At 41.9% G+C, this 11,656-nt stretch overlaps 1 pseudogene across 1 annotated transcript; it reads left to right on the forward strand.

Moving 5' to 3' along the window:
• Positions 1–297: 297 nt before the first annotated feature.
• Positions 298–3,629, forward strand: LOC311127155 (GTP-binding protein RAD-like; annotated as a pseudogene). The gene is made up of 4 exons: positions 298–652; positions 1,174–1,244; positions 2,942–3,146; positions 3,276–3,629. The product of its transcript is annotated as a GTP-binding protein RAD-like (transcript).
• The last annotated feature ends 8,027 nt before the right edge of the window (positions 3,630–11,656 follow it).

The raw sequence follows: 11,656 nt of genomic DNA on the forward strand, positions 1-11,656 counted from the left end.
TTATTCTATGGCAGTTTCAAAACATTTTAGTCCAACTTCAATTTTAACATTGCTCAATGCTCCATCAAACCTTAGTTAATACTATAGGATACAAGCACATTATTGTCTTAAATTAATTTGTTCAAATAAATATTACACAAAAGTTCATATAAGTTGCGGCCTAATAAAGGATTTTTAAAAAATCAACACCTAGACTAGGCATAGTGATGAGAAATGCATTATTTGTCAGTTGGCTGCTTTTCATGTTAACAGCAGAATCTTACTAAAGAGCACATCTATTTAACAGACAAAAAAGTAATGACTTTGAATTAAGGTGAGAAATTGCGGAACATGGACAAAAGGAGTGGGAGCATGCCGTTTCCAATGCACTTGCAGAACCTGCACAGAAGAAGTATGCCAGTGGACGACCGCGAGATGCGCAAGGCGCAAACTGGAGAGCTGTCCAAAGTCATGCGCTGCTCGTCCTACACCCCCGGTGAAGGTCACTGAGACAGCTGTGTATCGGACTCGTCCGATTCCGTTATCTCCTCCGGCAGCGACTCCGGGGGACAGGTGTACAAGGTGGTTCTCCTCGGTGAGCAGGGTGTCGGAAAGTCTAGCCTGGCACTTATTTTCGGTGGAGTCGAGGATGGTCACGACTGCGACGAGACAGGTGAGTGTCTGATGACCATTACTGATGATGATGGTGTTGAAGTTTGTATTGCATTAAGAATACACCACAAAGCAATACTTTTTTTAAACAAAGAAAAGAACTGTTTGACTGTAGCTGTTCTCAGCACCCCATTAAAGCTAATGCACATAGGCTCCAAACTAAGTAAATATAGGATTGGTTTCCATATAATCTTGGCACACAGGCTGAAGAACATTGATTATTGCTTATTTCCATCCAGTCAGTAATGCGCCACACATATCAAAGTACTGCTGTTGACATATACAGCCACAGAGATAGTGGATGGGAGTTATGAAAATCAATGACTGAGGGAAGGAGACAGTAATGCACTGTAATACCCATCACATATATAGGTTAATTGAGAGTTAATAACTGTACTAAAGGCATCATGAAATGGGAAATAGAAATGGGCAATAGTGAGTGAGACCTCACACTTGACCCAGTTAGTGGGTTTATAACATTGTGGCCAGGAGTATTTATCTGTCTGCTTGCTTTTGTTTCAGGAAACACATATGACGGATCGATCGAAGTAGACGCGGAGGAGGCGTCCATCTTGTACGACATTTGGGAACAGGTGAGGCATATAATGCAAATTATGCAATTTCGGTTTGACTCTCAGTAAAATTGGTCTTAGTCATAGCATATAATTTGATGTACTGCGTAGTGCTCTAATGCTGATGTATAATATCATACAGTGGGGGGGAAAAGTATTTAGTCAGCCACCAATTGTGCAAATTCTCCCACTTAAAAAGATGAGAGAGGCCTGTAATTTTCATCATAGGTACACGTCAACTATGACAGACAAATAGAGAAAAAAAAATCCAGACAATCACATTGTAGGATTTTTTATGAATTTATTTGCAAATTATGGTGGAAAATAAGTATTTGGTCACCTACAAACAAGCAAGATTTCTGGCTCTCACAGACCTGTAACTTCTTCTTTAAGAGGCTCCTCTGTCCTCCACACGTTACCTGTATTAATGGCACCTGTTTGAACTTGTTATCAGTATAAAAGACACCTGTCCACAACCTCAAACAGTCACACTCCAAACTCCACTATGGCCAAGACCAAAGAGCTGTCAAAGGACACCAGAAACAAAATTGTAGACCTGCACCAGGCTGGGAAGACTGAATCTGCAATAGGTAAGCAGCTTGGTTTGAAGAAATCAACTGTGGGAGCAATTATTAGGAAATGTAAGACATACAAGACCACTGATAATCTCCCTCGATCTGGGGCTCCACGCAAGATCTCACCCTGTGGGGTCAAAATGTTAACAAATCCTGCAGTGCCAGACGTGTCCCCCTGCTTAAGCCAGTACATGTCCAGGCCCGTCTGAAGTTTGCTAGAGTTTATTTGCATGATCCAGAAGAGGATTGGGAGAATGTCATATGGTCAGATGAAACCAAAATAGAACTTTTTGGTAAAAACTCAACTCGTCGTGTTTGGAGGACAAAGAATGCTGAGTTGCATCCAAAGAACACCATACCTACTGTGAAGCATGGGGGTGGAAACATCATGCTTTGGGGCTGTTTTTCTGCAAAGGGACCAGGACGACTGATCCGTGTAAAGGAAAGAATGAATGGGGCCATGTATCGTGAGATTTTGAGTGAAAACCTCCTTCCATCAGCAAGGGCATTGAAGATGAAACGTGGCTGGGTCTTTCAGCATGACAATGATCCCAAACACACCGCCCGGGCAACGAAGGAGTGGCTTCGTAAGAAGCATTTCAAGGTTCTGGAGTGGCCTAGCCAGTCTCCAGATCTCAACCCCATAGAAAATCTTTGGAGGGAGTTGAAAGTCCGTGTTGCCCAGCGACAGCCCCAAAACATCACTGCTCTAGAGGAGATCTGCATGGAGGAATGGGCCAAAATACCAGCAACAGTGTGTGAAAACCTTGTGAAGATTTACAGAAAACGTTTGACCTGTGTCATTGCCAACAAAGGGTATACAGTATAACAAAGTATTGAGAAACTTTTTTTATTGACCAAATACTTATTTTCCACCATAATTTGCAAATAAATTCATAAAGAATCCTACAATGTGATTTTCTGGATTTTTTTTCCTCATTTGTCTGTCATAGTTGACGTGTACCTATGATGAAAATTACAGGCCTCTCTCATCTTTTTAAGTGGGAGAACATCCACAATTGGTGCCTGACTAAATACTTGTTTCCCCCACTGTATATCACTATAATAACTAATTTGAGCACCTGTAGCTTTTGATTAGATAAGCAATGTAACTAATCTAATTATATTTCTCTTCGCCTTCAGGATAACAGTCAGTGGCTGAAGGAACAGTGCATGAGGATAGGTGACGCCTACATTATCGTCTACTCAGTGACAGACAAGTCCAGCTTTGAGAAGGCGTCAGAGCTACGCATCCAGCTACGCAGAGCTCGCCAGACTGAGAACATTCCCATCATCCTTGTTGGAAATAAGAGCGATCTGGTGCGGTCCAGAGAAGTCTCTGTGGATGGTAAGTGACAGTGATCTTTACCTAGTGCTACTTATTTTAGAATGACTGCTATAGTTAAAGCTAGTATAAAGGTGTTATGCAAAGGCATAATGATGAGGGTGAAGTCACTGTCCCCATGGAACACTATAGATTCTCACCTGCGCCTCCCTTCCTTTTTTTGGCAGAGGGCAGCACCTGCCAATCTACACCACAATGTCAGGGACCTGTTCGAGGGCATCGTCCGGCAGATCCGACTGTGGAAAGACAGCAAGGAGGAGAACGCTCGCCGTATGGGCAAATGCAAACGACGCGAGAGCATCGGCAAGAAGGCCAAGCGTTTCCTGGGCCGTATGGTGGCCCGGAAGAACAAGAAGATGGCCTTCAGACAGAAGTCCAAGTCCTGCCATGACCTTTCGGTCCTCTGAGAGTATAGTATCTGGACTGCTGTTTTCTCTTTGGCCTTCAAGACCAGACGCTGTGTGTTTTTAACACTAACCCCAAGGACTGATAGAGCTGTACAGAAATGATATATTTTATTATATTAATTAAATACAACAGACATGTCCATGATAATGATCTGGCTTTTGAAGTTTCAGTTTTTTTGTTGTTGTCTGTCTTATGTATAGCTGTTGATACTTCTTGTGTATGTATATTCAATCGACCAAGGCTTGTTATTTTCAACCATGAGTTGTAAGATTGCCTTGATAATGGGGGACAGTGTGTTTGGTTCTACTGCATGTAGTGTTGGTCGTGTTGTATATAGCCCTCATGAAAGATTACATTATGGTACACTGTCCTGAAAAGCAATGGAACTGTAAGCACTATGAGGGATTTCACTGCATTCTGTCACCTGGAGTCATTTTCACTTGAAACTGGGTACGCAGGTTCGTACTTTGGCCATGATACTGAGGACAGGAATAATGTGTAATGGGGGTTAGGCCAGGTTTTGGAAAAAATATATGATTCTATTGTCCTAACCTTCAGTCAAGTTGTGAATGAAGAAAGCAATAATAAGTTATATTTGTCATGTGAATTTAATTTAAAGGCAATTAATTAGATCTTCAAAGAGGAATCGGTTCATTCCCTCCCTTTCAGTGTTTCTGTCACATCACGTCACGTCTATCTCTCTGTCTGGAGGGTATGTCTGTCTGTCCTTCTGTCTAGAGGGTATGTCTATCGGGTGGGTCTTTCTGTCTGGAGGGTCTGTGAACAACTCAGCCAGAGGAGGTCCCACTCCCAACATGTGCAAGAAGCACTGAGTTACTAGTCTGAGGAAGAGTACTGTGATCAGGCTCTGTGACGTCCATAGTGACCATCTGGAACTCACGGGTGAACACAGAATAGCTTATCTTGTGTCTTCTCTCGGTTTTCAAGGTTGTTGTTTTTACCACATTCCAAAACACAATTTAATTGGGCGATGTTGCCAGCACAACAAAGGCAGAGTCTCGTAGTCCTCTGTAGCTCAGCTGGTAGAGCACGGCGCTTGTAACGCCAAGGTAGTGGGTTCGATCCCCGGGACCACCCATACACAAAAAAATGTATGCATGCATGACTGTAAGTCGCTTTGGATAAAAGCGTCTGCTAAAAATGGCATATTATTATTATTTTATCTAGTTGAAGGCCCAGATAACACAGTGGACCACCTGCTGGTGTTGTCTACTACAGAAAGTCATTATTCTGACTAAACTATCCGTTTTGTAGCCCAAGGCTGAAATTATGTTTGGTTGGTATAGTTGGTGGAGTTTTTCCTGAGGACATTGCTGTTCTATTAAGTCTACAATACAGTGTGCACCTTTATCGGCTATTCAAATAGACATGTCTGTCAAATAGACATTTCCCATTAGCTAGTAGACTGTCCTACCTGACAGACCTGTCAACCCTAAGTCTGATGGGACTCTAATGGGCTGCTCCTGGTTAGCTGTGGAGTGTAGTGTGTGAATAGGCCCTGTTGTCTTGCTGTAGTGCTGATGGAGCAGTGAGTTAATAAACACATTGTTAAGGGGTGTGGCTCGGCTAGCGTAAATGTCACTGCAGCACATTGCTTTCTGACCCTCATGTCCACACAGACCAGCTGTCCTTCTAGGTGTGCTGCTGGACATGATTGGCATCCTGCTAGTGTCTGAGAACTGGGCCTCAGACTTTGGAGCTATACTCACACACAACAACACACCATCAGTGTGTGTCTGGCAAAGTGTGTGTGTGCGCATACGCATGTTGTTTCCTTTATGGCTCCTACTAAACGTGTGTTTTCTCCCTGCCTGCAGCAATATTCCAAACCACTCCACCTTTTCATGCCCGTTCTGTGGAGCCCGCAATCTGGACCAACAGGAGCTGGTCAAAAACTGTATGGAAAACCACCGCAACGATCCCAACAAAGTGGTCAGTCTGTTATGTTATACCCATTGTCAGTGTGATAAGCTTACAGATGGGTGACAGTCTAGACATGACCAGTTAAACAGAGAGGGAGGACATTCTCACATCCCCATCACGACAACAACACACACTAACATTTGCAAATCAAAACAAACTATCAAACTATCCCCTTTTGTATTCAGAGTTCTTGTGAATACTTGCACTTGTCACATTTTTCTACATAATTGAACTATAGATTGTTCTTATTTCATAGTTAAGAAACATAATTATAGTACTGCATTTAGTCTTCACTCTGCTGTTGCTCTGCTGATATTTTTATGAAGCACCAGACAAGATAAAATCTATTTTTGGAAAATGTTTCAGTTTCAAATGCTGTACTAATAATAAGAAACGTGTTTATTGGGGATGTGTTTGTTGTTTTACCACCTTTTTCAAAGGACCCATTGGTACTGTACTGCTGGCATCAAACAGTTGTTAGCAGGATCTTAGGGCCTATGTGTAATACACTGTCCCAAACACAAGAGGGCACCCCAGTCTCGAAATAGACCGGGCACAAGTCAAAAGTCATTCAAAGCCCAGTGTTCTTCAGTCAGTGTTACTCCAAGTCATCATGTTTAGACCCATGCACAGTATTGTGAAAAAGGCCCATGTGTTGCCTAAATGTATGACCTGTTTGGTTTAGTGCCCACTATGAGAAGTGTTAGGGAAATTGACATTGTAAAGTGCAAGAAGTGAAATATGACGTGAGTACTGTTGGATAAGTCTATCCTTGTGGTTGAATTGGTTGTTGCGCTGTAAAAGTCCAGTTTTATGTTCATTATTTTATTGAACACCAATGTTGGTCTGATAGTAAAATGCAAATGTAAAAGTGTACATTGCAACACTGTACAGAATCAGTACAATGTTCCTAGGCCATTTACAGTGCCTTGCAAAAGTAATCATCCCCTTGGCATTTTTCCTATTTTGTTGCATTATAACCTGTCATTTAAATTGATCTTTATTTGGATTTCATGTAATGGACATACACAAAATAGTCAAAATTGGTTAAGTGAAATGAAAAAAATAACTTGTTTCAAAAAACTCTAAAAAACGGAAAAGTGGTGTGTGCATATGTATTCACCCCCTTTCCTATGAAGCCCCTAAATAAGATCTGGTGCAACCAATTACCTTCAGAAGTCACATAATTAGTTAAACAAAGTCCACCTGTGTGCAATCGAAGTGTCGCATGATTTGTCACATGATCTCAGTATATATACACCTGTTCTGAAAGGCCCCAGAGTCTGCAACACCACCAAGCAAGCGGCACCATGAAGACCAAGGAGCTCTCCAAACAGGTCAGGGACAAAGTTGTGGAGAAGTACAGATCAGGGTTGGGTTATAACAAAAGATCAGACACTTCGAACATCCCACAGAGCACCATTAAATCCATTATTAGAAAATGGAAAGAATATGGCACCACAACAAACCTGCCAAGAGAGGGCCGCCCACCAAAACTCACGGACCAGGCAAGGAGGGCATTAACCAGAGAGGCAAGAAAGAGACCAAATATAACCGTGAAGGAGCTGCAAAGCTCCACAGCAGAGATTAGAGTATCTGTTCATAGGACCACTTTAACCCATACACTCCACAGAGCTGGGCATTATGGAAGAGTGGCCAGAAAAAAGCCATTGCTTAAAAAAAAAAAGCAAACACGTTTGGTGTTCGCCAAAAGGCATGTAGGAGACTCCCCAAACATATGGAAGAAGGTACTCTGGTCAGATGACACTAAAATTGAGCTTTTTGGCAATCAAGGAAAACGCTATGTCTGGCGCAAACCCAACACCTCTCATCACCCCGAGAACATTTTTTTTTCATCGGCAGGGACTGGGAAACTGGTCAGAATTGAAGGAATGATGGATGCCGCTAAATACAGGGAAATTCTTGATGGAAACCTGTTTCAGTCGTCCAGAGATTTGAGACTGGGACGGAGGTTCACCTTCCAGCAGGACAATGACCCTAAGCATACTGCTAAAGCAACACTTGAATGGTTTAAGGGGAAACATTTAAATGTCTTGGAATGGCCTAGTCAAAGCCCAGACCTCAATTAAATTGAGAATCTGTGATATGACTTAAAGATTGCTGTACACCAGTGGAACTCATCCAACTTGAAAGAGCTGGAGCAGTTTTGCCTTGAAGAATGGGCAAAAATCCAAGTGGCTAGATGTGCCAAGCTTATAGAGACATACCCCAAGAGACTTGCAGCTGTAATTTCTGCAAAAGGTGGCTCTACAAATTATTGACTTTGGGGGGGTGACTAGTTATGCACGCTCAGGTTTTCTGTTTTTTTGTCTTATTTCTTGTTTGTTTAAAAAAAAAAATGCATCTTCAAAGTGGTAGCCAGGTTGTGTAAATCAAATGATACAAACCCCCCAAAAATCATTTTTAATTCCAGGTTGTGTAAGGCAACAAAATAGGACAAATGTCAAGGGGGGTGAATACCTTCGCAAGGCACTGTACCTTCCACGATCCACACTGCTCCTATCTCAGTGGGGTCTCACAAAAACCCATTGGTCAGAGCTGTGAAAATCTGTTTGAATATACCATACACATTCCAGGTCTGTTGCAATCATTATGTTCCAATGGTTTGTTAAAGACATCCACTTTCTGATAGCGCACTAATTATTCAAGTTGGATTTAAACAGAACTGTGCAGAACAGCTGCATATTCAATAATATGAGATCCATTTCTTTAAAGGCACTTTGCTTCAAAGGGATAAAATGATAATGTCCAATTACAAGCCATGTTTGAGTAGTAGTGTACCCGTTGAGCTAGCATTGATATATGGAGATTTAAGATAATGTTTTGGTTCATCCTGATGAAGGATGTCTTATAGGGAAATGGTTAGATTGTCCTTATATAGCGACCAATGGAGGAAGATATTATGGATTGTGATTAGTTGTTACTAGACTGACTAGTAAAAGTATAATGGTCTGTCCATTTATGTGTTTTTCCTTGTTTCCGAGGAGAATTGTACATACGGTAGAGAATGCAACATTTAGGTTTAGGTCCCTGCGGTAACTAAGATTGAGAATATATTCATTTTTTCGTAAGTTATATCTTTTCCACAGAGGAATGCATTGAAATATTGCACTTTAATTCAAAAATACATTTTGAAGAAGGGTAGGAATTTTGTTCAATTGTTTTTATTTTTGTAACAATTCATTCCAATGTGTACATTTCATGATGGATGCTAATGTAAGTTGTGGCTGTTTTTGTGTAAGAGCAGACGGAAGGTTAAGTATTATCTCAGTCATAACATGGTGATGTTTTGGAGCACTGGGATGGTACAAAATGTACAGCCAATTTATCTGTTGTGTCGTTAATATTTTATACATGGGTATAGATTGCAAAACCAACTGAGAAAACCATCCCAGATACACAAAAGTGTGGCAAACAAAAATGGACTCTCGGCTTAGTCAAAGTGTTCTTGGAGATAATGCATCCTTATTTGATAGACATTGACATGTTATATTTTCTGTGTTTAATTGTATTGTACTGGTTGATGGCACGGTATGACAGGGGTGGCCATTAGAGAAAAACTGTCGTCACCATGAGAAGTCCTGAGGGGCATTGTCACGCATCTTTAATTAAATAATGTTTACTACCTTATAATGATGCTATTTTATAAATGTTTGTAAGGTAAAAGCTATTGTATGTTTAGATCAGCGTTCATGTGCACAGCTGTAGCCTAACATGTAGATTTTGTATGGAGTATACCTGAAATGTATACTTTTCACTCTTTGTGTATTGTTGCATCCATGCATAATGCAACTGTACTGTGCATCATCATCCCAGATGTCCTGCTTGTGTTCAAAACCAGCCCAATCTCCATAAAATAAACTCAATGTTGCAGGTCACACACTGATAGACCACCTGCAACAGAGACATCCACCAAAACACCAAAAACAGGGACAGTAAAAAGGAAACTATATTGTATGAACTTTGTTGGGTCTTACTGCGACTGTGTCTGTTCTGAACTTGGTAAGGCTGACAGGAAACAGACTGCCATATAGACTGGTATCACAGCAATCAGCGAAGGCTGGCTGTCCTTAGACACAACCTGTGTCTCTGACTGTGTCCCCCAGGACTCGGCTGCCTTGGGAGTGTCATGTAATGTCCTATGTCACTCAGTCTACAGTGAGAACTCTGCTAGACTCAGGCTGATGTTGTCCTCCCCAGGGGGACTGAGCTACACTCACTTGAACCAGGAAGTTTCCTTCAGGGCCACTGTGACCTAGAGACCCACCCTTGGGCTTTGGCCCTACTGTCAGGGCCTGTGTGTGTGTTAAATGTGATTTATGCATTCTTGAAAAATAGTAATAATACCAGTAATAACAATGGTTGATTATGATGCTAACAATGTGGATATTCAAGTTATACCACTGTTTGAAGTTTAATAAGATATTGTATTTGTAGCAGATTTTTTCCCATTAAAAACACTGACCCATCCCACTCTCTCTTTTTCCTTCCTGATATGTTGTCACTAGATATTTTTATTTGATACCCCCACTACTACCTTCTCCTTGAATGGGTAACGTATTTACTCCGTTGTGATCTTTGAACTGAAATTAGAGACTAACTTTAATCAGGAGTATGGTCAGGAGAAGATCCCTGTCTTCTGCTGGTATGTAACAAGTAGCGTACACAGGGAGGTGTGAGACATGGGATACAACACATAATTACTGGCAGTGAATAGAGGCCTGACAATCTCCTTTAGTGGGGGCCTTTTTCAACAGGAGAATGGGGGGACCCAGAGCTCACTGTGGACCCAAGAGGCCTGTAAACAACCACTGGTTGCCAGGGAGATGCCTGTCTTTGGAGATGCTCTAAATGGAAAGAGACAGGGGCCTTCTGTGACAACACTGCAGCACCGGGGTGACGGAAGACAGGCGACAAGCATGCAGAGCCTCCAAACCGGTGTGGTGTCTGGAGGCAGGAGCAGCACCTGAAGCAAAACTGCTCTCGCACTCAGACCTTTACTCTGTGGTGGGGACTGGTGTCAGAACTGTAAATGCTTCACCCAACAATCATTTCTCTGTTGTTTGGGATTATCCCCCTGGCCCTATTAATAATGATAATGTCATTGTCTACCTTTCTACATGGGACAGAAGCTGGGTGCCAGGTGAATGGATATGGCATTGTCCAGCTGTTAAGTTTAGGCATTCGTGTTCTGAGCAAGTGTGGAGGTGTTGCTATAGTCTGGGATAGTCTATAAGAGGACATAAGGGTCCTACACAGTAGTTACTCAAGTTGAAGTGGTCCAATTAACCACAATCTAAACAGAGCAGAGGGCAGCCCCTGTGACCTGGGCCACACTGGAGGATGCTTTTGATTGAGCTATGGATTGGTGGTGTTTGTTGTGTTACATTAATACAACTGAGGCTTGGTTATAAAGACCGTTCAAACTCCACACACACACTATTCAGACTGGTTGAAAACATTCTCCTCATTAGCCGTCGTCATCTCTAAGATCCTCTGTTTGTGTTTCACCTCTATGCAGGTTTTAATGATGACTGGTGTCATAGTGTGAAAACAGTCAAGAAAAAACATTTCACTCACCCCAAGAGAAAGAAATGACAAGTGACACTACAATGACCTTTCTTATAATGAAGAAAGAAGGATTTTGTGTTTTTGCATAATCAACCTATCTAATTATTTAATATCAAAATAATATGTTATCAAAATACAGAGTTTATCATCTTGCCGTTTGTCATTAAATATGGGATTATTAATCTTGAGTGCATCAGTCGACGTGATCTTCCACCCTTGAGAGTGGCCACCATTGTAGTCCAGCGCTCTCCTGTCCCCAAAACACCTGGCCCTTGAACCCCCTTCCCTCCCTATCCACCCCCATACTGGGTCCTGGGAACCAGGCATGGGTCAGCCACTGATGAGGTGCAGGCCAGGCCTGAAAGTGTGTTACTGAATGGCGCACACATACAGGCAAAGAGACCAAACGGAGGGGATAGTGAGGGATCATGCAGAAATACCCTTCTGTCTGTTGAGCTTTCATATGAAACAATGTCGTTGACCAAAGCTGCATTTGATTATCAGCAAAAGTGCACACACATAATCTTTACCTATGATACTATATTTCAGATCATGTTCATTTATCATTT

This window comes from Coregonus lavaretus (assembly GCF_964263955.1).
Source record: "Coregonus lavaretus genome assembly, chromosome: 4".
Taxonomy (NCBI): Eukaryota; Metazoa; Chordata; class Actinopteri; order Salmoniformes; family Salmonidae; genus Coregonus; species Coregonus lavaretus.